This window comes from Xenopus laevis, chromosome 1S (genome assembly GCF_017654675.1).
Source record: "Xenopus laevis strain J_2021 chromosome 1S, Xenopus_laevis_v10.1, whole genome shotgun sequence".
Lineage (NCBI taxonomy): Eukaryota > Metazoa > Chordata > Amphibia > Anura > Pipidae > Xenopus > Xenopus laevis.
The window spans coordinates 136851427-136876728 of NC_054372.1; the positions used below are offsets into that span (position 1 = coordinate 136851427).

At 36.8% G+C, this 25302-nt stretch overlaps 1 pseudogene; it reads left to right on the plus strand.

Moving 5' to 3' along the window:
* The window catches only part of LOC108705073, a 260667-nt pseudogene that overhangs the window by 78695 nt on the left and 156670 nt on the right, over nt 1–25302 (plus strand).

Sequence of the window (25302 nt, forward strand, 5' to 3'; positions counted from 1 at the left end):
TTAAACAGATTTCTTTTTCTAGCTATTCTACATTTTATGTTAACAAAGGGAGTTTTTGCAGCAAATAAATTCGTTTTTTAATCAATAGCCAAACAAATGTTGTGGGTGTTGAAGAATAAACTTCTTGCTGTAATCAAAAACATAAGTAGGAAAATTACCATCTGGAAATGGGAAGATCTAACATATTTATATTGGTGCATTTAATTAGTTACATTTGTTTATTTGTATATAGCATTCTCCTGCTATTTTATACAGAACAATATTCTGATTTGAGATGGAAACTGAACATTACAGAAATATATATTTCCACCTGCCAGATCAATGTGCAAAGCAGCAATCGGATGGAAGAGAAGAAGGGTCTACTCTGGATTCCTGATGAAGAAGTTCTAATCCAAGGTTCTACTGATAATGATGTTCTCGATCGCCTATGTTCTTAGTTTGAAATGAAAGGAGAAGATAAGTATGGTGAGTGCTATGAGGCGTCATAGTAGCCAGTATTCAGTGTCAGACTGGCCCAGGAAAACTCCCGGTGGGCCAAGGTGTCAGTGGGCCCTCATGCTGCTAAACTTTTGGCCAATTTCATGACCATTCCCTTTTTCTATGAGAACAAAGAGGCTTAATAGATGGAATAATTGATTATAGTATGTAAAGAAAACAGACTAGAATAGAGGTTGATTGAGGAGATGAAGAATAATAGTACTGAGAGTGGCCCCTAGTCCAAGGTTTTTGGGTGGGCCCTGGTCTAAGGTTTTTGGGTGGGCCCCTGGTGTCCCAGTCCGACACTGCAAGTATTACATCACTGATAAATGTTAACATGGACTTAAAAGACTGTCGTTTATTTAAAATTAACATGCAAAATTCAAAGTACCCAAAGGGTTGGTGGTACATTTGGTGACAAGTTAATAAAGACTGTATTTGTCTTGTGTATGTATCTATATATGGTGAGTGTAAAAGTTATCTTACATAGGTGTTTCAGTGAACTAACTGCAATGAGCTGTAGTCAGACTTTGCTGGGAAAATTAATCTCCAGTGAATGGTGATCATAAATGTCACACTTTAGTTCTCATTTTTACTGCATATTCAAATATGTCTGATTGATTGACTTTGATTAGGATCCAAGACAGATGCAATCCAAATAAAACTGAGATACTTTATTATATATATGTGGGTGTCACGTAAAATGTAAATCTATTTTAAGACTGATTTTGTATGAAATTGCCCTCAAATAAGTTCTGTGAGCCTTTATCATTTGATATACAGTTGCAGTTGGTCTTCTGGTTGACTATAGCTATTTGGTGTAAATGACAGATTATAGCTAATATGTAAACAGGGGTAGGTAATTACACTAAAAGTAATACAAAAGATAAGAACTTAAAGGAAGAGTACCACCAAACAATGAAAGTGTTTTAAAGGAATGACAATGTAATGTCCTTTTTTTGTGCTGCACTGGAACTTGTGTGTTTACTTCATAAACTCTGCTATACTTTACTGTATATAAACAAGCTGCTGTGTAGCAGATAAGCTCTGTAGTATACAATGGTATTCTTCAGAACTTATCTATTATCTATTGTGTATCCTGTGCTTGAATGGCTGCCCCCATGGCTCCACAGCAGCTTATTTATATAAACTATAGTTGTGTTGTGAAGAAAACACAACACAGGGCACCAGCAAATTACATTGTTCTTCCTTTAAAATACTTAAATTTTTTGGTGTTACTGTAATATGATAGATTAAAGAAAACCCATGAAAGTTAAAGGAACAGTAACACCAAAAAATGTAGGTGTTTTAAAGTAATGAAAATATAATGTACTATTGCACTGCACTTGTATAACTGGTGTGTTTGCTTTAGAAACACTACTATAGTATATATAAACAAGCTATTGTGTAACTACCGGGGCAGCCATTCAGACTGGAAAAGCAGAAAAGGCACAGGATAGCAGAACACGGATAAGCTCATATTACATAATGGAATTCTTCAGAACGTCTCTGTTATCTACTGTGTATCCTGTGCTTGAACGGCTGCCGTGATGGCTACACTAAAGACTTGTTAATATATACTATATCAGTCTTTCTGAAGCAAACACAACAGTTTTCCCATTGCAGGAAATGTTATTATTATTAAAGTGTTTAAAACACTTTAATTTTCGGGTCTTCTCGGCCCTCATAAAGCAGCCGATAAAAGCTGCTGAACTTTCTGTGTACCTTCTCTAATAATTTAAAACATTTAATACGAACTTCCCCTTTATTTAAATTTAGCAGAATACTGAAAAAATATGTGCAGTGCTAACACACTTATCAGTTGCAGGTATTTATGTTTTGTGATCTCCACACAAGTCATCTGTCAGGAGAAAAACTATTTAGCATTTTGTAATTTATGCAACAGTTCAGTGTATGTAATAATCTGTTCAGCAGTAGTTGTTATATTTCAGCAAAGACAAACAAAAAAGCTACTTTCCAGTAGGTCTTTTTTTTAAAAAAGCACTTCGCAAAATTAAAATTCACAATGTAATAATTGTGTAATTAAAAATATAAGACTGCAAAATGCATTTTTAAATTGCTTTGTGACTTTTATTACTCTCCCCAATAGAGGTTTTTATGAAGTTCTCCTTATTCTGAAAAATGATTTACTGTTTACAATGGTTCAGTTTTGTGCTGTATTTATCCTAACATTAGAATGGTATTAAAACAGTGTCGTGGAGGCCAATTCATCAAGTTTCCAATTTTGTTTTTCAAAAACAGTAAAAAAAAAAAAAAAAAAAGGACCAGTAACACCAACAAAAGAAAGTGTTTTAAAGGAATAAACAGTAAATGTAGTTATGTAGTGTTGCCTTGCACTGGTAAAAACTGGTGTGTTTGCTTCAGAAGCACAACTGCAGTTTATATAAACAAGCTGTTGCGTCATTCAAAGCTGAAACAGGAGAAAAGGCACAGAATATGCAGCAGATAACAGATACAGTACGTTAAAGTATACAATGTGATTCCTGAGAACTTGTCTGTTATCTATTGTGTATCCTGTGCATGAATGGCTGCCCCCATGGCTACACAGCAGCTTGGTCACATAAGCTATAGTAGAGTTTCTGAAGCAAACACACCAGTTTTACCGATGCAGGGCTATATGACATTATTTTTTCATTACTTTAACACACTACTTTGCCAGTTTTTTGTTTTTACAAAACAACTCAAATCAGAAAAACAAGATCTTTAAGTTTTTTTTTTTTACAGATTGCATCTGAAAGAACTATATAAGAAATATCTTGAACTATATAACAAATAATATAGCTTCAGTGCTGAAAATACACCTCCCACTGCTGTCTACAAAAAACTTGTCAGTTGTTTTTTATTTGCCTTTTTAAGATTTTATTTTGGATTGAGAACAAAATTTAAATTCAAATTAATCTGAGACTGGGTATTTTTTGCTGCATTTGTCTCAAATCTCAGAATTTTTATACCTTTGCTTTGTGTATGTGTGTGTAAAGACCAACATAATCTCTAGTTTTGGATTGTGCTTCAAAATTTCTAAATTTGTTCTCATTATTTATTTATTCTTAATTAAACATATTATCTTGAGTAACCTTGAGCATCTTAGAAGTAACCTCAGAGTTCCATAACCTGTATTAAAGCACTCAACCTTCAGCCTCGTGCTTTTATATGGTCATGGAACTCTTCTGTGATATTTTTGCAATAGGGGGTATTTTATTTACTATTTTATGACCCAGCATGCCATTAACCATATAGTAATTGGTTATTGTCTTGTGGTAATTTCAATGTTTTAGTGATTTAGTGATTTTGCTGATTCAATCACTGCAATGTGTTTTACAATTTTCTCATCGTGCCAGACAGTCTATAGGGCAAATTCACTAATGGGCAAAAATTCACCAGCGGCGGGTTTGCCACCTTCACCACACTTCACCAGGTGCAACTTTGCTCAGAAAACGCTAATTCAGTAAGTTACAAAGTTTAGTCGCCAGCGCCGAATGCTTGTGAAGTTGCGCTAGCGTTACTATGGCAGGCATAGCGAAGTTGCGCTAGCGTTAGATAATTTGCATATGGCGGGAAGTTAAATTTCAATGGATGTTGCAGCAAATACAGTACACTACACAAGCCCAGGGAACCTTAATAAAAGAAAATAGAGTTGTTATATTGCCCTACACATGAGCCCAGTGTATAGTTTATGTGCCATATGTTAGGAAATGTAGGGGGGAAAGAGGGTATCCAAAAAAAATTTACAATCTTTTTCACCATGTAAAAAGGAAAAGATGCCAGCATACTCTATTACACTTTGCCTGGTCTGAGGTGGCGAAGGCAAGTCTGGCGATAGAGGTAACGTTCATTAAATGCAAAAATGTAGTGAATTTGCGTAGTAACGATCTTTCGCCAGAGTGAAAATTTGCCTGGCGTTAGAGTGCAAAGTTGCGCTACAGTTTATCTTCTTCGCTATCGTAATTATGCACACTCCCGTTAATTAATCGGCAAAGTGCCGAAATGACGTCACGCTGGCGAATTTTCGCTAGCGTTAGCCACTTCGCCCTTTAGTAAATTTCCCCCTTTGTCTTTAGTCTTGAGGATTAAAAAAAAAAAGACACCATACAATTATTACTTTCAAAGTATGCAAACAAATATTCTGTAGGTAGTGGGAATACTGTATAGAACAGGGATCCCCAACCTTTTGAACCTGTGAGCAACATTTAGAAGTAAAAGGAGTTGGGGAGCAACACATGCATGAAAAATGTTCTTGGGCTGCCAAATAAGGGCTGTGATTGGCCATTTGGTAGCCCCATTTGGATTGTCAACCTACATTGAGGCTCTGTTTGGCATTACATCTGTTTTTTATACAACCAAAACTTGCCTCCAAGCTTGGAATTGAAAAATAAGGACCTGCTTTGAGACCACTGTGAGCAACATTCAAGGGGTTGGAGAGCAACATGTTGCTCATGAGCTACTGGTTGGGGATCACTGGTAAAGAATATAGTATCACTGCAGATCGGCCCACCTGATACCATACTGTAGAGCAGTGATCCCCAACCAGTAGCTTGTGAGCAACATGTTGCTCTCCAACCCCTTGGATGTTGCTCCCAGTGGCCTCAAAGCAGGAGCTGATTTTTAAATTCCAGGCTTGGAGGCAAGTTTGGGCTGCATAAAAAACAGGTGTACTGCCAAACAGAGCCTCAATGTAGTCAATCCACATAGGGTTTACTAAATGGCCAATCACAGCCCTTATTTGGCACCCAAGGAACATTTTTCATGCTAGTGTTGCTCCCCAACTCCTTTTACTTCTGAATGTTGCTCATTGGTTCTAAAGGTTGGGGATCCCTGCTGTAGAGTATTGAAATTACATAACTAATTAATATAATCAATGAAAAATGCAAAAAACTACATTGCTGTAATTAATAGGCCCGATGTACTGTAGGTCTAAGCCCTAAACTGCCATTTCCATGAGCCTCCGAAGATCTTGTAACATTGCGCTCCATACACAATTCACACCTATAATAAGAATTTAAAATACAACCTTAGAAAAACATTTTTTGGAAACAATATACCATGTAAAATTTAGATAAAACAAAATCGAGCATTGTGTCCCAGGCCGAGGGACACATATACTTTTAGGCTTCAATCTGTCAGGCCTCAAATGATTAGCTTCATTAAAACTCACTTTGAGACAGCTGAATTTTATAGCTTTATCAAGAAAGCTGGTACATGCAATTTCAATTGAAATGTAATCAGAACATTATGCTCTTTACACCTTCAATCAATATAACCTGCAATGAAATAAGGCGAGCCAATTAGATTTTGTTCATTTGTTTTAGTAATGTCTTTAATTCCTGCAGTGGGAGAGAAAAGATTATCAGAGGCTTTAAAATCTTTTTTCCCCTTTCTTTTTTTATGATCCTGGCACAATATCTCAGTCACATTATCACAGATCCCTTTGCACACATAACAATTATCATGGAGTCAATTTATTTTAACATAACCATTTCACAAGATAATATAAACCCCAGGGATTATCAACACAACAGTGTATATTAAACACGCCCAGTTTGATCAGTAGGTGGCTGTTAATACTGGCAGAGCCATAACATATAAATGTACAGGGGCAAAGATTTCCTTGACGTACTAACTATACAGAAGTCAACTATAAATAAACTATTTTACTGTTCCACTGCAATTACTGCCTGTACAAAACAAATATCTTGAAGGTGTCACAGGATACAGGACTCAAAATTTATCTGGTTGCTACAAAACCCCTAAATGTTTTTAAAGAGATAGAATACCGCTTTTTCAACAATGGTGCAATGAATAGGGATTGTGCTGAACATGGTTTTTGCCTTTTATTAGGATATATTTATGGATATTTCTTGATCTAAACAGGGCAGACTTTAAAAATGAAACTAATGTGACATTCTACTCCCTGGTCCCAATGAGCAATATCAAACAAATCAGCAGCCCACTGAGAAGATGTAATGAGATGTAGCTGGGTGAAGGGAGGCGTTTATTTATATAGAGGGCTTTTCAGTGCAATGCTGGTTTGTTTGTCTTGGTTTGTTTGGTTTGTTTGTGGAATTAGGAACTAAAATGTGGCTTTAGTTTCATTTTCAAATGATGACCTGTTTACAGCAAGAAATAGCAAAAAAAAAATGTCCTAATTAAAAGAATACGCAATAGACAAGAATTGCACAAGACCTATTCATTGAACCCTGGGGGGTATATGACCCTTTACTGCTGATACCCAAGAATAAGGCTCATCATGTTTTGGCCTAATCATTTATCTTTTCAAGATTATACAATATCCCAATTAGTGATGGGCGAATCTGTCCCATTTTGCTTCACTGAATAATTTGCGCAACACATCGAAGTCTATGGGCATCAAAATAATTTTGACAATTTTTATACATGCAACTATTTTGTCCAAATGCATTAAAGTAAATTTTCAAAGCAGTTTTGTAAAAACATTTGTGTGCGGCAAAAAGCGGAAATTTGCAGCAAATCCATGCCTGGCAAATTTATTTGACCATCAGTAATCCCAATCCCAAGTGAAAAAAAATGGTTTATCCACCCAAAAATAATTTTCAGTTAAGGTCTGTGCTGTATGATCAAGGAAGAAGCTGGAAACACGTTTTCAGAGCATGCAAAATATTTTCTTACATGCAGTGACTTTGTGAAGGACTTATTTTCACCTCGAGTAAAGTTTCCACTGATCTGCCGCTCAGTGTCTGGCATGGAAGGAAAATCCCAGCAAGCTTTAGAGAGGATAAACTGTGTGAGGAAAACATTTGCCAGCAGTTTTGCAGCAGTAAGACGAAGATCTGTTTGTGGCCAAATCAAACTTCAGATGGTAAGTATCGATCAATTGTCAAACATCCTTTTGCCAAAATACAACATAATTACACATGAGAGTTATATAGTTACATAGTTAAATTGGGTTGAAAAAAGACAAAGTCCATCAAGTCCAACCCCTCCAAATAAAAATCCAGCATCCATACACACACCCCTCCCTACTTTCACACAAATTATATATATTCCTACTAACTACAGAGTTTAGTATCACAATAGCCTTTGATATTATGTCTGTCCAAAAAAGCATCCAAGACATTCTTTAAGGCATTAACTGAATCAGCCATCACAACATCACCCGGCAGTGCATTCCACAAGCTCATTGTCCTTTCTGTGAAGAACCCCCTACGTTGCTTCAAATGAAAGTTCTTTTCTTCTAGTCTAAAGGGGTGGCCTCTGGTACGGTGATCCACTTTATGGGTAAAAGGGTCCCCTGCTATTTGTCTATAATGTACTCTAATGTACTTGTAAAGTGTAATCATGTCCAAGCGCCTTTTTTCCCAGAGAAAACAACCCCAACCTTGACAGTCTACCCTCATAATTTAAGTCTTCCATCCCTCTAACCAGTTTAGTTGCTCGTCTCTGCACTCTCTCCAGCTCATTTATATCCCTCTTAAGGACTGGAGTCCAAAACTGCACTGCATACTCCAGATGAGGCCTTACCAGGGACCTATAAAGAGGCAAAATTATGTTTTCATCCCTTGAGTTAATGCCCTTTTTTATGCAAGACAGAACTTTATTTGCTTTAGTAGCCACAGAATGACACTGCCCAGAATTAGACAACTTGTTATCTACAAAAACCCCTAGATCCTTCTCATTTAAGGAAACTCCCAACACACTGCCATTTAGTGTATAACTTGTATTTATATTATTTTTGCCAAAGTGCATAACCTTGCATTTATCAACATTGAACCTCATTTTCCAGTTTGCTGCCCAGTTTTCCATCAACACTCTGCAAAGTGGCAGCATCCTGCATGGAACCTATAGTTCTGCACAATTTAGTATCATCTGCAAAAATAGAAACAGTACTTTCAATGCCCACCTCCAGGTCATTAATAAACAAGTTTAAAAGCAAGGGACCTCATTTTAGGGCAACCCAACTATTACACTGGGCTCTGGAGGCTTGCACCCTGAGAGTTCCCGATTCAGCTAGCCAGACCTATTTTGAGCGTTGGTGCACCAACAATACCATAACCCCGCGCACTATTTCACTGTTATACCGAAATATGGTGTCCCCGGTTAATCTGCTTGACCTGTCATATATCAAAGCTTGGCAAACGGAACTAGGTGTCATCATTCCAGAGGATGATTGGCTGAAAGCCTGGGATAATTTGAATCATTGTTCCCTTAATACTATTACTAAGGAAGCTGGATACAAGGTGCTTTTCAGATGGTACTTGACCCCTGCTAGACTAGCTAAAATCCATCATAGCTCTAACAACCAATGCTTCCGGGGCTGTTCATCACCAGGGACTATGACCCACATCTGGTGGACCTGCCCGAAAGTCGTCAGGTTTTGGGTTAGGGTCTATTACCTTATCTTCTCGGTTTTACACCTGAACCTGCCAAAGGCCCCCCAGGAAGCCTTGCTTGGAGTACCTCCCAAAGATTAAACTGAAACTACTAAACCACATATTCTTGGCTGCTAGACAATCTATTGCCAAAGCTTGGAAATCTCCTGCTATTAACTTTTCTCAGTTTAAGAATAAAATAGACTGGATTTATATGAATGAAAGGCTAACTGGTCTAGCTTCCGAGAATTCCCAAAGGACCTCGAAAATTTGGCAGCCATGGCTGTTATATAGATTTAGTGGGTCCCTCCCACCTAACCCGCTGTAGACTTAATGCCTCAGGTCCCTCCTCTATCCCTCACCATGAAGAGATGTCTTAATGGGTCAAGTACCAGATGTGACACCCACTGTCAGTACCTTATGTATGTTTGACCACTCTTTATTCTTTGTTTTTTTTTATTTTCATTTTCTTTTTATTTGTATTGTTATTTCCCTGCTTAGTTTAACACTTTATTCTGGATTTTTGAGTTATTGTTTATGTACACCAAACTTATCTGTCTAACGGCACTTTTGTTCTGGGGACTACTTCTGTGTCGGTTGTTACAAGATTCACATTTACAGTCTCCTAGAGTACGGACTCAGTGTCAGCTCCCCTAGTTCTTACTATACTTTGGCACTTACTTTGGCAAGCTAAGGGGTACCCCTGGCTCTCAAAGAGCACCAGTTTGAATGATAGTCCTATTGGCAATATGGGATTACTATTTTTACAACTGGGGAACCCCCAGTCTTGTGCTATGGTTCTAACTGTTGACTATATTGTCCTCACCACTGTGATATATCTTTTGAGCTCTGTACACTGCAACGTTTCTATGCTTGTTTACACTCTGCAATTATTCTGCTGTATGACAAAATTTCATAAATAAAAATATTTAAAAAAAAAAAAAAAAAGAAAAGCAAGGGACCTAGTACAGAGCCCTGTGGTACTCCACTAACAACACTGGTCCAATTAGAAAATGTTATATTTACCACCACTCTTTGTAGTATATCTTTTAGCCAGTTCTCTATATATATGATGTGGAAGCAAATATTCTACCGGTCCAGCCTTCCCATGGCAAGGCAGCATTCTTACAAAATTCTTTCCACTCATTAGCGGAAGCCCCAAAGAAACAGGTAAATGGACATTAGCAACAGTAGTAGGTGTTAAATGGAGATGCAGACCAGGCCAGACCCAAAGACCATAACTCCAGCCAACAATTATAAACATTTTAATTCAAAATATTTATATTCTTTTCACAACAGAATATTCACATTTGCACACATGTTTTATTTTTTCAGTCAAACCAAGAGATTACTATTTATAAATTCTGGTATCAGCAGTATCAGCAAATCATTCCAATGAAGCAAAATATACAGTAACCCTTTTCCATTAAAATTAATATTATGAATTAGTGATCTCAAAACAAAGATGGCTCCACATGCCCAGCACAAGCAGACTGGATTTCTACTGAATGCCTTTACCCATAATCGGACAGCACTTAGATTGACTGATCAACCAGAATATGTCTTGACAGGAGGCGTAGGACACATACAGGATGCAACAGAATGCCGCGTGTTTAAATAATTTGTCTGAACTGATCAACTGAGGATAGGCTAACAATGCCCAGGCTTTAATCAGATACCTTTCAAATGCTTATTTATTGACTATTGCAGTTTTAATAAAGATTAAATAATCTTTCTTCTTACTAAATTGATGCACAATGCTTGAATGTTTGAAAGCCACAGGAGGACGGTTCTATGTTATGCCTGCGATATATGATCACAACTGGGTTTTATTATGGTTTTGTGTAATTTATCACAGAGAAACCCCAAGGTAACTGGCTGGTTGTTTCTCAACAGGTTTATGATGTACTAAGACAATCTTTCACCCGTGCTGCTTTATCATTGTCTTCAATACTCACACAAGAGCTGTGCTGCCACAGATGTTTAATGAGCATGCATTAAAGACAGTTTTTGAAATGTTATTTACCAATTTTATGGCTTAATGTGTAGCATACTTTTGGAGGAATGTAAAGAGTAAAACTATTTGCACAACTAAGAATAAAAATTCACATTTGCAATGTAATATTCTTCCTTAAACTGTTATTGTATTGCAAATTTTAATTTTGCACTTTTAAGAAGTGCTTGAAGGTGTCGTAATCTTTTGGAGCAAACATAACAATGTTTTTAGTATGAACTTTTATTACATTCACTGCTCACTGGCGCAAACTATAAAATTCACAAACTTTCTTCCACTGTAGGAACAGTTTCCGGGTTCGCAAAACCTATATTAAATTCAGACAAAGGAAAAGTTGTTTGCGCAACAATGTATACATGTATCCGCTGCTACCAAAATTACTTATTTTAAAGTGGGAGAGCTACAAACAAAATCCTAAACCTTTAGATAAATGTCTTATGTATTTTTTGATTGAGATTTGGGTGACCAGAGCTCCCCTTTAACAGGGACAATTTAAAAATGCATTCTGCAGGGCAAAGCAATAAGCTGGTGGTGAACTTAAGATATTCCTGCTGATCCAACTGAATTCTATCTTCAGTCTAAGATGAGATAGTTCAATTCAACTTGGATATTATTGCCATGTGTCTAGAATATGAAACACTCAATTAGAACACAGTGTGCAGCCATAATGAGGCCTTTATATTTTCTTTCTTTTAAACAAGGAGGAGAATGGGTGTTAGATTCTAGGAATACAATTGGTCTTTGTTTTCCTATTTGCTTTAGGATACTCTAATACATTTGCTAAACGGTCCCAGATACATTTTGTACACTGTATGGTCCCAAGACTGGGAACGGATGTCAAGGAAAGCAAAATCCCCCCATTCTGCAAAGCAACAGCAGGAGATCCAATAAATGCTGGTATTGATGTCCCTTCTGTAAGAATCCAGCTTGTCGGTTCTCAGCTATTAGATGCAATGCGTCTCTGCAGGATAGGTAAGAACCACAATAGATGCTTTTCAATAGGATATCTATTACATGGACATGCAGGTATCAGTTTAATTTAATACTCTTTCTTGGAAACCTATTTATTTGTATTATTTAGTCATTTTTGCTCCATATCGAAATGCAGGAAAAACAATATATCTTTTTGCTAGTATATTATCTTACATATCCTGAAGGCTCCCAGTGTTGTCTTCTCTGGCCAAATACACACCTGATAATTCTCCATTTCTAAAGTTATACAAAGAATCGATCCACTAAAAATTCGCCATCGCTAGCTTCGCGCACATCTCAACACTTTGCCAGGCGTAAATTCGCCTAGACAACGCTAATTCACGAAGATCCGAAGTTGTGCACAGGGTAATGAACGCTGATGAAATTACGGCATCGAAATTACGCTCAGCAGTTCGAAGTTACACTAGCATTGGCTAATTAGCATATGGCGTGCAGTTAAAGTACGATGGCTGTATATGCTGCAGCAAATACATTACACTACACAAGGCCAGGGAACCATAATAAAATTATATAAAGTTGTTATATTGCCCTACACATGTGCCCACAGTATAGTTTAGGTGCCATATGTTAGCAAATGTAGGGGGGAAGGAGGTTACCCCCCAAAAAAATTACGATCTTTTTCAGTCTATCACCCTTTAAATAGGAAAAAACACCAGTGTTTTTTGGGACAATTTTTTGACAAAATCCTATCTACTCTATTGCACTTCGCCTGGTCTGAGGGGGCGAAGGCAAGTCTGGTGATAGAGGTAACAGTCAGTAAAATCAAAAACTTAGTGAATTTGCCAAGTAACACTATCGAAAATGAATTTTTTTGAAAAACTCAGATTTTTAGAGGTTTTCATGGTATTCAATTTTTTTCTGATTTTTCATCCATTTCTTTGTTTGTACTTTTTATAATAGGACATTTTAATAATTTCTATCACAGTTGTAGTTTTTAGAGTTTGTTAGTTTAGACAGGTTTTAGAAACCAATAAAACCACTACAATCCGACCTTTAATAAATAAGCCTCCATGATAAACTAATTAACTTATTCCCAAACTTTCATGCTTTTTTAAAATGCGAGCTTATTTGTGGTAGAAAAAGATCTGTAACATTACACAAATCTGAATTTTGTTAAGTAAAGCCTTACTCTTTTGAAAACACTTTTGTCCCAAAGCTACTTCTGCTTTAATTTACTAACTAATGCTCCTTAATTATTTAGTAATTAATCCTACTCTGGGACAAAGAAATTGACTTGTATAGAATCTTTGAAAAACATTTATCATGGATTAAACTACTATTGCATTCTAGAAATATTCAGCGGCAAATTTTGCACTGAAAATGTCAAGCTATTGACATCTATATTGTTTTTAACTAAGTACAAAGAAAGCTAGCTTTATTTTCAGAGTTTGTCTCTTAGCCATGTTTCATTCCAGAAGGTTGTATAATTTTAAAACTTCTGTTGGCCACAGGTTACCCAGACCGAATAGGTTTTACCGAGTTTCGACATCGCTTTCAAGCTTTTGGCATCATAGGCTATGAAAAAGTACAACTCCACATATGAACCAGTAGATGAAAGAAAGGTATGGACTTGCATCACTAATACAATAGCAAAGGAGCCAGAATAAATTGCTTCAATACACAACATACAGAAAGATGTGCGCACAGCATTAATTTGCATAAAAATGTTCAATTTGCTAATAATTTTTTCCTGGTCCATTTACTGAATGCACGTGTATTTAGTCTCATTAATGGGCATAATGTCTTATTGCTACTGTAAGCCATCCTTCTATCTCAAAGGAGTACATAAAACCAGCCATCAGTCCACTGAAAACAGATCTACTGACTATGGCAAATGCCAAAAAATACATAACAAGAAGCTAATGGGTTATCATAATGAATTTGATTTGGTTTAGAGCAAAGCAATAATATTTTGAAGTATAATCTTGATAACGTCAAAACAATACAGTTAAAATTTAAATATCTGAAGAATATGAAGAATAAGAAAACAGCAAGGACCATTTACAATTAAATATGTGTATTTTATAGCGGATTTACTTTATTTACCAATTATTTTTGGGCATTAGATTTCCACACAATTTCTCTATTTGAGTTCATCTCTATTTCCTACTTTTCATTGCGAGTGTGAAATTTATAAGCAACATCCCAGTGAGTAACAGAGCAGATGAAAAGACTATTCATTGAGTCACATGAATAATTTAGGTGTGGAATAGAAGGAATTACTGTTATCCTCTGAAATGAGAGATTTAACATGCAGGTTTGTGTATCTGTGAGAAGAATAAATTGTGAGTTCAGAGGTGGTGCTCAGGCTAGGGAATATCACTGTCATGAGAAATTCTCAGTGCCTACTGTGTGATACCATATATTGAAATTCATGTATTATTATTTACGAACCTTATATTGTTACTGTAATCCATATTAGAACTCCTATTTTATTTAACTGTATATTTCTATTAAGAAGGCTAGCACAGCCAAACCTGCAGACAATGTATTGAAAAAATAATTAATAAATATTCTTATATTTTCTTCTGTATGGGAGAGAAATTCCGTAATTAAATTCTATTATATTATTTCAGCTTTTGTTCTTAGCTCTTGTATTGTTAGGGGCAAATTCATCAAGGGTCGAATATCGAGGGTTAATTAACCCTCGATATTCGACTGGGAATGAAAATCCTTCGACTTTGAATATCGAAGTCGAAGGATTTTGCTCAAAAACCGCAATCGAAGGAATAATCCTTCGATCGAACGATTAAATCCTTCGAATCGAACGATTCGAAGGATTTTAATCCAACGATCGAAGGATTATCCTTCGACCAAAAAAACATAGCCAAGCCTATGGGGACCTTCCCCATAGGCTAACATTGGGTTCGGTAGCTTTTAGGTGGCAAACTAGGGGGTCGAAGTTTTTTCTTAAAGAGACAGTACTTCGACTATCGAATGGTCGAACGATTTGAAGTTTTTTTACTTCGAATCCTTCACTCGAAGTTAATGAATTGGCCCCTTAATGTAGCAGAAAATAAATCTTTTTTTTTTTTTTTAATATTACATTCTACTTATTCTCTGCAAACTGGAGACTGACACATTTGTAGCAATTGTATCAGTACTAGTGATGGGCGAATTTGCGCCGTTTTGATTCGCCGAAAAATTAGCGAATTTCGCAACAAAATTCGCGAAACGGCGAAAAATTCGCAAAACGCCCAGTTTTTTCAATGCCAGCGCCCTTTTTTGATTTTCCGATTTTTCGGGAAAAAAAATTTGGACGCCGGCAAATTTTTACCGCGAATTTTCGCGGGCATTTTGCGAATTTATTCGCTGGCGGCGAATCGCGCAAATTTGCCGCGAATTTGCACCTGGCGAATAAATTCACCCATCACTAATCAGTACCATTTTCTTTTAAACACAAATCATCAATGGGGCTCATTTACAGTATATACACTGGGTAATGTTGCACATGGGCTGTAACTCATGGCCACCAAATGTTTGATGTCACTGTTCTATTAGCAAATGGCTGAGAAAAAGCTAATCAATGATTTGTTGGTCACAGATCAGGAGTAACTTGGATTACTAAACTCCAGATAAATCAGTGCAGTTCAGGTTGATGTTGGGATGTATACAGTACTTTAGCCTATCAGAGCTTTGTATAACCTCACAAGACATCATGCTAACAGTATTGCAAGTAGGTTCTGTAAGAAGTCCAGCTGGGATTTACCCATAAAGGGGAAACTCCTGCAGGCATATCAAATAGTCACCTACTTTAAAAGCCACTGTATATGCATTTACACAGAATACATTTGGGGACAGTAATAGAAATTATGATGTAATAATTGTTACTGATTTGTGACAATGCAGATAACAATTTGTTCCAAACTGTTCAGCACACTTGCATTCATTAAGTTTAACTTCCTGGGGCTTCACAATGCGGTGACACATAGGACAGAATAAACAGTCACTGTTTTGAATAGCTGAACTCATTCTGAAGACTTGACATATTAATCAAATGCACTAATCGCTTTATTGACCATTCGGAAAATATTGACCTGCCAGGAAGCCCCCCTGGATTTCCCAGTTATGTATTTAATTATCTGTCCCATGACTCAAAGGGGCTTATTAATGGATGTTCATTTCTTTGAATCATACTTTTTAGTGCAACCAAACACATTCTTCATATAGATATTTAATTCACGATTATTTCATAATTTAGCAAGTGTAAAAACCATTAAATCTACAAAAGTACGGCAATTAAAAGTTGTTGAGGGGATGTAGAAGTCAAGAGAAGTTCCCTTTTTTTTATCTTGCAAAGATCAGTCTTTTGTATCCTGAAACACTAGAGACGTGTAACCTTAAAGGAACAGTAACAACAAAAACTGAAAGTGTTTTAAAGTAATGAAAATATCATGTAGTGTTGCCCTGCACTGGTAAAACGGATGTGTTTGCTTTAGAAACACTACTATACTTCATATAAACAAGCTGCTGTGTATCAATGGCGGAAATTGAAAAACGGCTAAATGGCACAGGATAGATAATAGATAACAGATAACACCATTAGACAGACAGAGCTTATCTGCTGTCTGCTGTGTAACTTGAGCCTTTTCTCCTTTGAATGGCTGCCCCCATGGCTACACAGCAGCTTATTTATATAAACAATAGTAATGTTTCTGAAGCAAACACAGCAGTTTTACTAGTGCAGGGGAACACTGCATTATATTTTTATTACTTTAAAACAATTTAATTTTTTGATGTTACTGGTCCTTTAAGACAGGGGGCACATTTACTTAGCTCGAGTGAAGGAACAGAATAAAAAATACTTCGAATTTCGAAGTATTTTTTTGGCTACTTTGACCATCGAATTGGCTACTTCGACCTTCGACTACGACTTCGAACGATTCAAACTAAAAATCATTCGACTATTTGACCATTCGATAGTCGAAGTACTGTCTCTTTAAAAAAAACTTCGACCACCTACTTTGCCACCTAAAACCTACCGAGCATCAATGCTAGCCTATGGGGAAGGTCCCCATAGACTTTCTAGCCAATTTCTGATCTTAGGAAAATCGTTTGATCGATGAATTAAAATCCTTCGAATCTTTGATTCGAAGGATTTAATCGAACGAATAGCGCTAAATCCTTCGACTTCGATATTCGAAGTCGAAGGATTTTACTTTGACGGTTGAATATCGAGGGTTAATTAACCCTCGATATTCGACCCTAAGTAAATGTGCCCCTAGGTATGGAAGACTTTCTCTTAAACAGTTGTAGTTTATTGATGTGACTCCTTCATAACAGGTAGACAGCAGCACAAACTTTTTTCATAACCTCTCCCTAACAAAGACTGCCGTCCCTTCCTCTATCATTGCCAGAATGGCCACTGTATTTCCTGTTCCTGTATGCTTTATTCACTCTTCAATACCAACAACTTTCAGTTAGACTTAGTAAGCACTGCCACCTAGTGACTAAACTAATTATACATTAACTAAATAACAGTTCACATTGTGCCTCCTTACAGACTGATGGCGGCAAAATGGTATGAAAGGGTTCTTAGAAAAGAAAGCTTAAATGCAAGGCATAGTAGCTAAGCTTTGCTGCCTATGGCTAAAACATAATCTCAGTCAAGGTAGAATATACCTGTAAATGGCAGAACTGAGCTGGGAAGTCATAGTAATTGAATGCAAAAAAACAAAACAAAACAGGAACTGGTGCACGTTGAAACAAATATACAAGCTAGTGATAAGAGCAAATCGGCTAATGGAAACGGAGTCCAGTAATCAGACCAAAAGGTTGGGTATGTTAGCAGGTAAACGGTTTCCAAGAATAGGCAAAAGGTCAAAAACAGGAAATCCACATAAGTAGGACAAGGGGGGGGAGGGACAGGAGTGCAGGAAAAAGGCTGGGGTCACTGAACAGGGAATGGACTCAGGAACTTGGAACCAGATGGGATCTCAGGATTCAGGAACTTGGAACTAGATTGGGTCTCAAGAACACAAATCACAGGAGGGAAAGATCTCAGCTATAAAGCTTAATGACCAAACAACGAGCAATGGTCAGAGACAGGCTTATAAAAGGTCTTGGTTACATAATGATCTACACATGAAACTAATAAGGTCAGCAGAGGAAAGAGCAGAGAGAATGAATACAAGAAGTGTTTAAACGGGTTGTTCACCTTTGAATTAACTTTTATTATGCTGTAGAGAGTGATATTTTGAGACAATTTGCGATTGCTTTTCATTTTTTATTATTTGTGTTTTTTGAGTTATTTAGCTTTTTATTCAGCAGCTCTCCAGTTTGCAATTGCAACAAGCTGGTTGCTAGGGTCCAAATTACCCCAGGCACCATGCATTGATTTGAATAAGAGACTGGAATATGAATAGAAGAGGACCTGAATAGAAAGATGAGTAATAAAAAGTACCAATAACAATACATTTGTAGCCTTATAGAGCATTTGTTATTATATGGGGGTCAGTACCCGCATATGAAAGCTGGAGTAAGAAGAACAAGGCAAATAATTAAAAAAAATATAAAAAATAAATATTGAAGACCAATTGAAAAAATGCTTAGAATTGCCCATTTTATAACATACTAAAATTAACTTAAAGTTGAACCACCCCTTTAAGGAGTAGTCAGGACCAGCCCAAAACACCTCCAGTGGCTCAAAATCTGATCCTAACACCCATTAGATTTGTAGAGTACACATGGATTATATGTGACTGGACATTAAGGCAGAATACACAGGTGGATGACACCACATGATAAAAAAAAAAACAAGTGACATTCAATATAGAAGTAGAGGCTATGCTCTTCATTAGCTGCTTGTCAGTAGGAGTGTACTGTATTATGTAACGCAGCAGTAGAGGAATCTGAATGGCTGACATAGTCCTCCTTCTATTGACAGAGTAGTTCTATAATTCCCTCAATTTATTGACAGGACAATCATTTGAATGCATCAGATCAGGAAATCCACAAAGGTTGTGAAAATAAAAGAGTTTGCCAGTCTAGGTTATTTGAATAGATTTTCACATATTGTTAAAATGCAATGCTTTCTGGCTTTTGCAGTTGGCGTATATTATTTGCAAGTAAGAGCAAGGAAAAGATTAGAGCCATTTATTTGAACAGCAGATTTCTGCGATCAGTATCCAAAAAAAACCCTACAGTGTTATTAAATTAAAATTCAGAGAGCTGCTAAATATTCAACAGTTTTTAAAGCCAGCTCAGATATGAATAATGCATCTCCACATGCTACTCTGGGCAACACTGTCGATACACATGTGCACATTCATTTAGAACCATAGGGTTTAATAAGGGCTTTTTTTTTACATTGTAAAGGTCAGTAATGTTATCTCATGTGCTCAGGAAGGAAGCTGTACAAGGCGCTGCAATGTAAAAGGGAATCTGACAAGATACAAGATACCTTGGCGTGATGATGCTTCACTTATAGCCAGATAAAGTCCAACAATATTGAAAAACAAAACACAGGAGGACTTTCAAGGATAAATTCATGATTTTTCAGTAACAACAGCCAACTTAGCTTCGGTATATTGAAATTGTGGAATGGGAATTTGAAATGGAAAAATAGACTATTGTGCCACAATGCTGAACGTCCCCCAATGAACATTTTTCCTGCCTACGCTACATTTATCACTGAATTGACTTTCCTGTCTCACTGGCTTATTACTGTCATAGAATTATCTAAAATAAGATCTAGATAGATTTTTTTCCAGTAGAAGAAAAGCTGTGTTCTTTAGGGATTCTATATGAAATATATCATTGCCTGGAGGTAAATAAAGACAAGAGTAAATAAATATAAATGCTGAGCACAGGATTTGCAGTAATAGCTTCTTTAAATATCTGTACTGCTAAACAGGGTACTTCTGTAAAGCTACTGGTTACGTACTGTAGTTCTCAGTATTTCCTTGGTAAAGTGTTGCTATATGTGATTGGTGCCAGCTGGCCAACCCCTGGACAACTACCTATCTCCTAAACTAAAATTAAAATCTAAAATGAGAAAGAAGTACTGTAAGCCCTGCTAGATTCAAAAGAAATGAATATATATAGTGTTTAAAGGAGAAGTAAACCCAAAAATGGAATATGGCTAGAAATGCCTTATTTATATACTGAACTTTACGGCACCACACTAATGTTTCAGAATCTGTAATGTTTTACATCTTCAATGTAGTGCACAGGAGCTCACCATTTTGGATTTTATTAGGAGTCTCTGGAACACACTCAGTAGGCTAGGAGGAACTGTTGCAAGGCTAAGCTTAGGGGCCATCACAAATTATCAAACAGAAAATGAGGTTCACATGTTTTATTAGCTGCTGCTCCAGTGCTGATTAATAATTTCTACTAAAAATACATTTAAATACTAAATGCACAGGCTTCTGAGCTGCCAGTTAATGAGAATCTGAATTAATTACTAATCATTCTCGCATTGTGACATTTAGGGGCAAATTCACTAACCTGCGGAGCTGCGCTAGCGCAGACTTCGCGGCACTTCGTCAGCCGCCGCTAATACAGTAAAATCCAAAGTTGCGCTCAGGGAGACGAAAGGTAGCGAAGTTGCGCTAACGTTAATTCGTCAAGCAAATCAAAGTTACGCTAGTGATGCCTAATTTGCATATGGCGCCAAGTTAAAGTGCTATGGACGTATATGTAGCAGCAAATACATAACACTACACAAGCCTGGGAAAGCTTCATAAAATAAAATAGAGTTGTTATTTTGCCCTATACATGTGCCCACTGTATAGTTAAGGTGTCAGGGGGGGGGAATGAGGGTACCCCCAAAAAAATTTACAATCGTTTTCAGCCTATCCCCCTTAAAAAAGTAAAAGACGCAAGCGTTTCTTGGGAAGGCAAGTCTGGTGCAAGAGGTAACGTTCATTAAAATGTGCAAGTTAGAGAATTAGCGTAGTTATGATTTCATTGCCGGCCGCCCCTAGGCCGCGCGGTCCGATCAGGCGGCCGCGCGGTCCTAGCGACCACCGACACCTCCCCTTCCCAGCGCGCCTGCACAAAAACGCTGGCGCAGCTGCTGTTATTGAATGGGGACGCACACGTCCCCATAATGCGGCTGGGCGGCATGCCACCCCTATTTTTTTGCCGCCCTAGGCCCGGGCCTATGCGGCCTTGCCGCAAATCCGGGCCTGTAGTTATGTCCCTTCACCATATCGCAACTTCGCCAGGCATAAGGCTAGAGTAGGTCCACTTCGCGAGTGAATTTACGCCAGTGCCCGTTAGTAAATCGGCGAAGTAACGAAATGACGTCACCCTGGCGAATATGAGCTAGCGTTAGCCGCTTCACGCTTTAGTGAATTTGCCCCTATGTGTACTGTATTTTTTGAGTGGGTCCCTAAGCTCAGTAAGTGACAGCAGCACAGAGCATGTGCAGTGAATCAGCAGAAAAGAAGATGGGGATCTATTGGAGGCATCATCAGAGGCACATATCTTCATTGTTAAAGGCTTATGGGGTATAGCAAGGCTTAGTTCTTTTAGAAGATTGTTCTCTTTTAAGGATACACCTCTGAAGAAAAACACCTTTTTATGTTGTGCTGGAGGCCAAGTGGTCATAACCATATGCACATTGATTAAAGTGTTGTAAAATTAACTTATTTGGCACAAAAACATACAAAAAAGGCAACATTTGGACCATCAAGCCTCTTTTAAGGAAAGGCCCTATTTTATTTTGTTGTCACTGCCCAGGGGCCGTAGAATAGTGGGATAAGTACAATGTCCCCCTGGTGTGGGAGAACACTGGAAACAAAGTAATATGGGCCCCTTGGTTTCTAGTTGTAGCCCTGCATTAATCTGAAGGGTTAATACTATTGATAGGGAAAGTCCATGAAAGTCTTTATTGGAAATATTTTGTGCAATGCAAATATGATTCCTTTGCACACAAAAGTGTGGAATTACCATTAGCCTGAACCTGGTGGCAAGTACAGCGTTCCCTTTAGTGGATTGTGTCAGTTGATGTACCAAGTGAATTGGAAGCTGCACTCTGGAAGTGACAACCTTTAGACACAGATGCAGGGGGAAGCTAAGTATACTGTAAATATTAGGTGATTTAATACAAATAATGGCTATTTGTGTCCATAATGGTGCATTGCTCTGGACATTATGGAAAGTACTGCATTGTTAGTAAAAAGATTATTTGGATGTGATTATCTAAATGTGATTATTTGGCACTAAAACTTTGCATATTGCAAGGCTTTCATAAATGAGCTCTTTTTAAAACTTCTTACTGAGAAAGTCATTGTTTTAGTGCCAAAAAATACACAGCCTTCAAGTAGGTCTTAAACAATGTGCTGTGTGGGGTTAAAATGCTCACAGCACAAATCGTATGATAAAATATATATTAAGTATTATATGATAAAATGATATAATGATGCACAGCAAGATGTGAATTTTTGTTCTTATTTGTGCACTTTTCTCCCCATTACATTTCTCCATTAGTAACTTTGTCCAAAATACATATCTTACTTCCTTTTTCTATTGACAGCACCCACTGTTTGCTTTAAAATGCCTTTCAGTCATATTTGGGCTTGATGTTTCTCAAGATTATTTATAATTCCCTGCACTTTAAAAGCTGTTCACCCGCTATCATATCTTCCCTCTGGTTTATGACACTACTTTAAACTATATATGTAACAGACAATCATTTCAGTATTATTGCATAAGCTATGGGTTTTGTTTGACAAGACACATTTAATTCCCTTCTCTATAGCTTTTTTATTACTGGTGTAAAATGTAATCATAGCCTGCTGACAGTGGAATATAGTACACTTTATCCCTGTATCCCGGAATAAGCAATTTCTTTCTAAAACAATTTTTTTTGCTTTTCTTCAGGCCCTGGCAGAACATTTTCAGCTGCTTGAAGAGCGTTGTGATGGGGCACAGCCAGGCACGTAATCTGATTCTTGCTGAAAAAAGGAAATATTTATCACTAATCTTAAGTGGAGCATGCATGCGTTATACCTTTAACAAATTTGCCTTCTCATAAACAAGACCAGTGCAGTTATCCATAGCAAGCAATGATGATAATTGCTTTCATTTGCTTACTCGTAGTAGACCAATCACATTTTATTGCTGATTGGTTGCTATGGGTAGCTGCACTGTTGCAGTTAAACAACTATGTTACCAAATTAGCCCCTCTATGTTGTTGACCTCTTAATTGCTCAGCCTGAAGGCTTTAGCCTACATTTCAACATAAATGGATTTAGATTAATATTCTAAAGGTTTGTTTATTGCTTATACAAAATATAATGATAACATTTAGGGTCCTGTTTGCCATCATTTGCAAAATAATATAATTATAGGTTTCCCTGTTAATTCACCATCTAATATGCATCTTTTTAAGAATTTACTGATCTCAAATTTTTTATCCAGATTGAAACATACAGGGACATTCCATTCCATGCACAACTCTTCCACAGATGAATAATACATGTATAGGATCTGTTATCCAGAACCATTTCCCATAGACTTCATTTCATCTAAATAATCCAAATTCTTAAAAAGTATTTCATTTTTCACTGCAATAATAAACAGCACATTGTGTTGATCCAAAGTAAGATATAATTAATCCTTATTGGAACCAAAACCAGTATGTTGTTTTTTTTTGATGTTTACATGAGTTTCTAGTAGACTGAAAGTAGTTTGAAGATACAAAATACAGAACAATCTGGTATCTGAAAAACCATAGATCCTGAGCATTCTGGATAACAAGTCCCATATATGTATTAATTTCTTTTTTTTAAATGGGTCAAAACACTTATGGAGTCACATAAGTCACATGTGGCCATGCCTGTCTCATAAAAGCTCTAGTACACACACAAAGTGGTCTGTGGTGTCACCAAATTGTCACTAATTGTCTATGGTGTCTATTGCTGTACATCAAGGTATATCAATGTTAATGCAATTTTTTTTTTAAAGAACTATTTATCAAGATGCCTTAAAAATTATTTTTTTTTTAATTAACATTTATAACCAAGTTCAAAAGAAGGCCACTTTCAAACGTTTACCGTTTACATTGTCATGTGATTTCTTTAGGTTTGTACTAGATTTTTCTACCGATTTTAAGGTTCTTATGCTCTTATTACCCTGCCCAGTGCAAAGTTATTTACAAAAAATGATTACACAACCCAGTGAAAGTGTCTATAAGAATATAAATGTAACATGTCCCAGTCTGATAAACACAGTATTTAAAGCTGGCTATACATGTACTGATTACATGGATGAACTGATATATTTTTTTCTATCGACATTGGTTCATCAATTAAACAGTCGGGACAATTTCATCTACTGATGCAATATGTGGCTAGGTGCATAAACAGATAAGGAACTGTCAGATACAAGAGTATAGGCCAGTGTATGGCCAGTTTTAGTGCCCAAAGTGTAAACAAAAAGAAATTTAACTGGCAAACCTTCTTTTGACTTGTAAGATAATTAATACAAATTAAAATGCTGCAGAAAAAATGAAAACATGTGATTAGAGATACTGGATTTAAAGCAATCACAGAAGACCACTTTACAAATGGTGAGACAGGGGCAGACTTTCTACCTTATTGAACTGGCTTGTTATTTATCTTTGTGTGATCACCTCATTTAATAAAAAAATATAAAATATAGTCAGGATTAAATAATGGATGTCTTGCTTCATTGGATAAAACTAGTATTAAAGCTGGTGAATTTCCTATAGTTGATACTTTTGACTCAAAGAGGATTATTTACTAAACTCCGAATGCAAAAATCTCGGAAAATTTGTTATTTTTTAATATAAAATCAGTCTTTTAAAAAAGCAAACATTTTTCGGAATTTATTAAACCCCGAGGATAGAAAAGTCTTTATCTGAAAATCCGGCATCTCAGACCTGTTGAGGTTGCATGTAAGTCAATGGGAAAAGTCCCAATGATTTTTTGATGTGCGCTGGGTTTCGGGCAATACCCCAAAGTTTTCGTGTGAAAATTACCAAAAAAATCGTGAAATGCTTGAAAATCGGATGAAAAAGTACGAAAAATTCGTGAAAATTGGATTTTTTCCTACAAAGCAAATTTTCGGGAAAATGTAATAATATATAAGCGTAAAAAACCCGAGTGGATTTGGACGGAGTTCATAGCAGAAAATATTGAGATAAATTCGAACTTTGATAAATAACCCCCAAAGAGTCAAATTATAATGAGTGGAAGGAACCTCAAGAAAACCAGCATAGTGATTTACCCTACATATATCCTAAAACAGGGGTTTCCAGCCTTTTTTACCCATGAGCCATATTCAAATGTGAAAAGAGTTGGGGAGCAACAGAAGCATGAAAAAGTCCCTGGGTGCCAAATAAAGGTTGTTTGGCTACTTTGGTAGCCCCTATGTGAACTGACAGCCTACAGGAGGCTCTGTTTGGAAGTGCATCTGTTTTCTATGCAATTAAAACTCATCTTCAAGCCAGGATTTCAAATATAAGCACCTGTAACATAC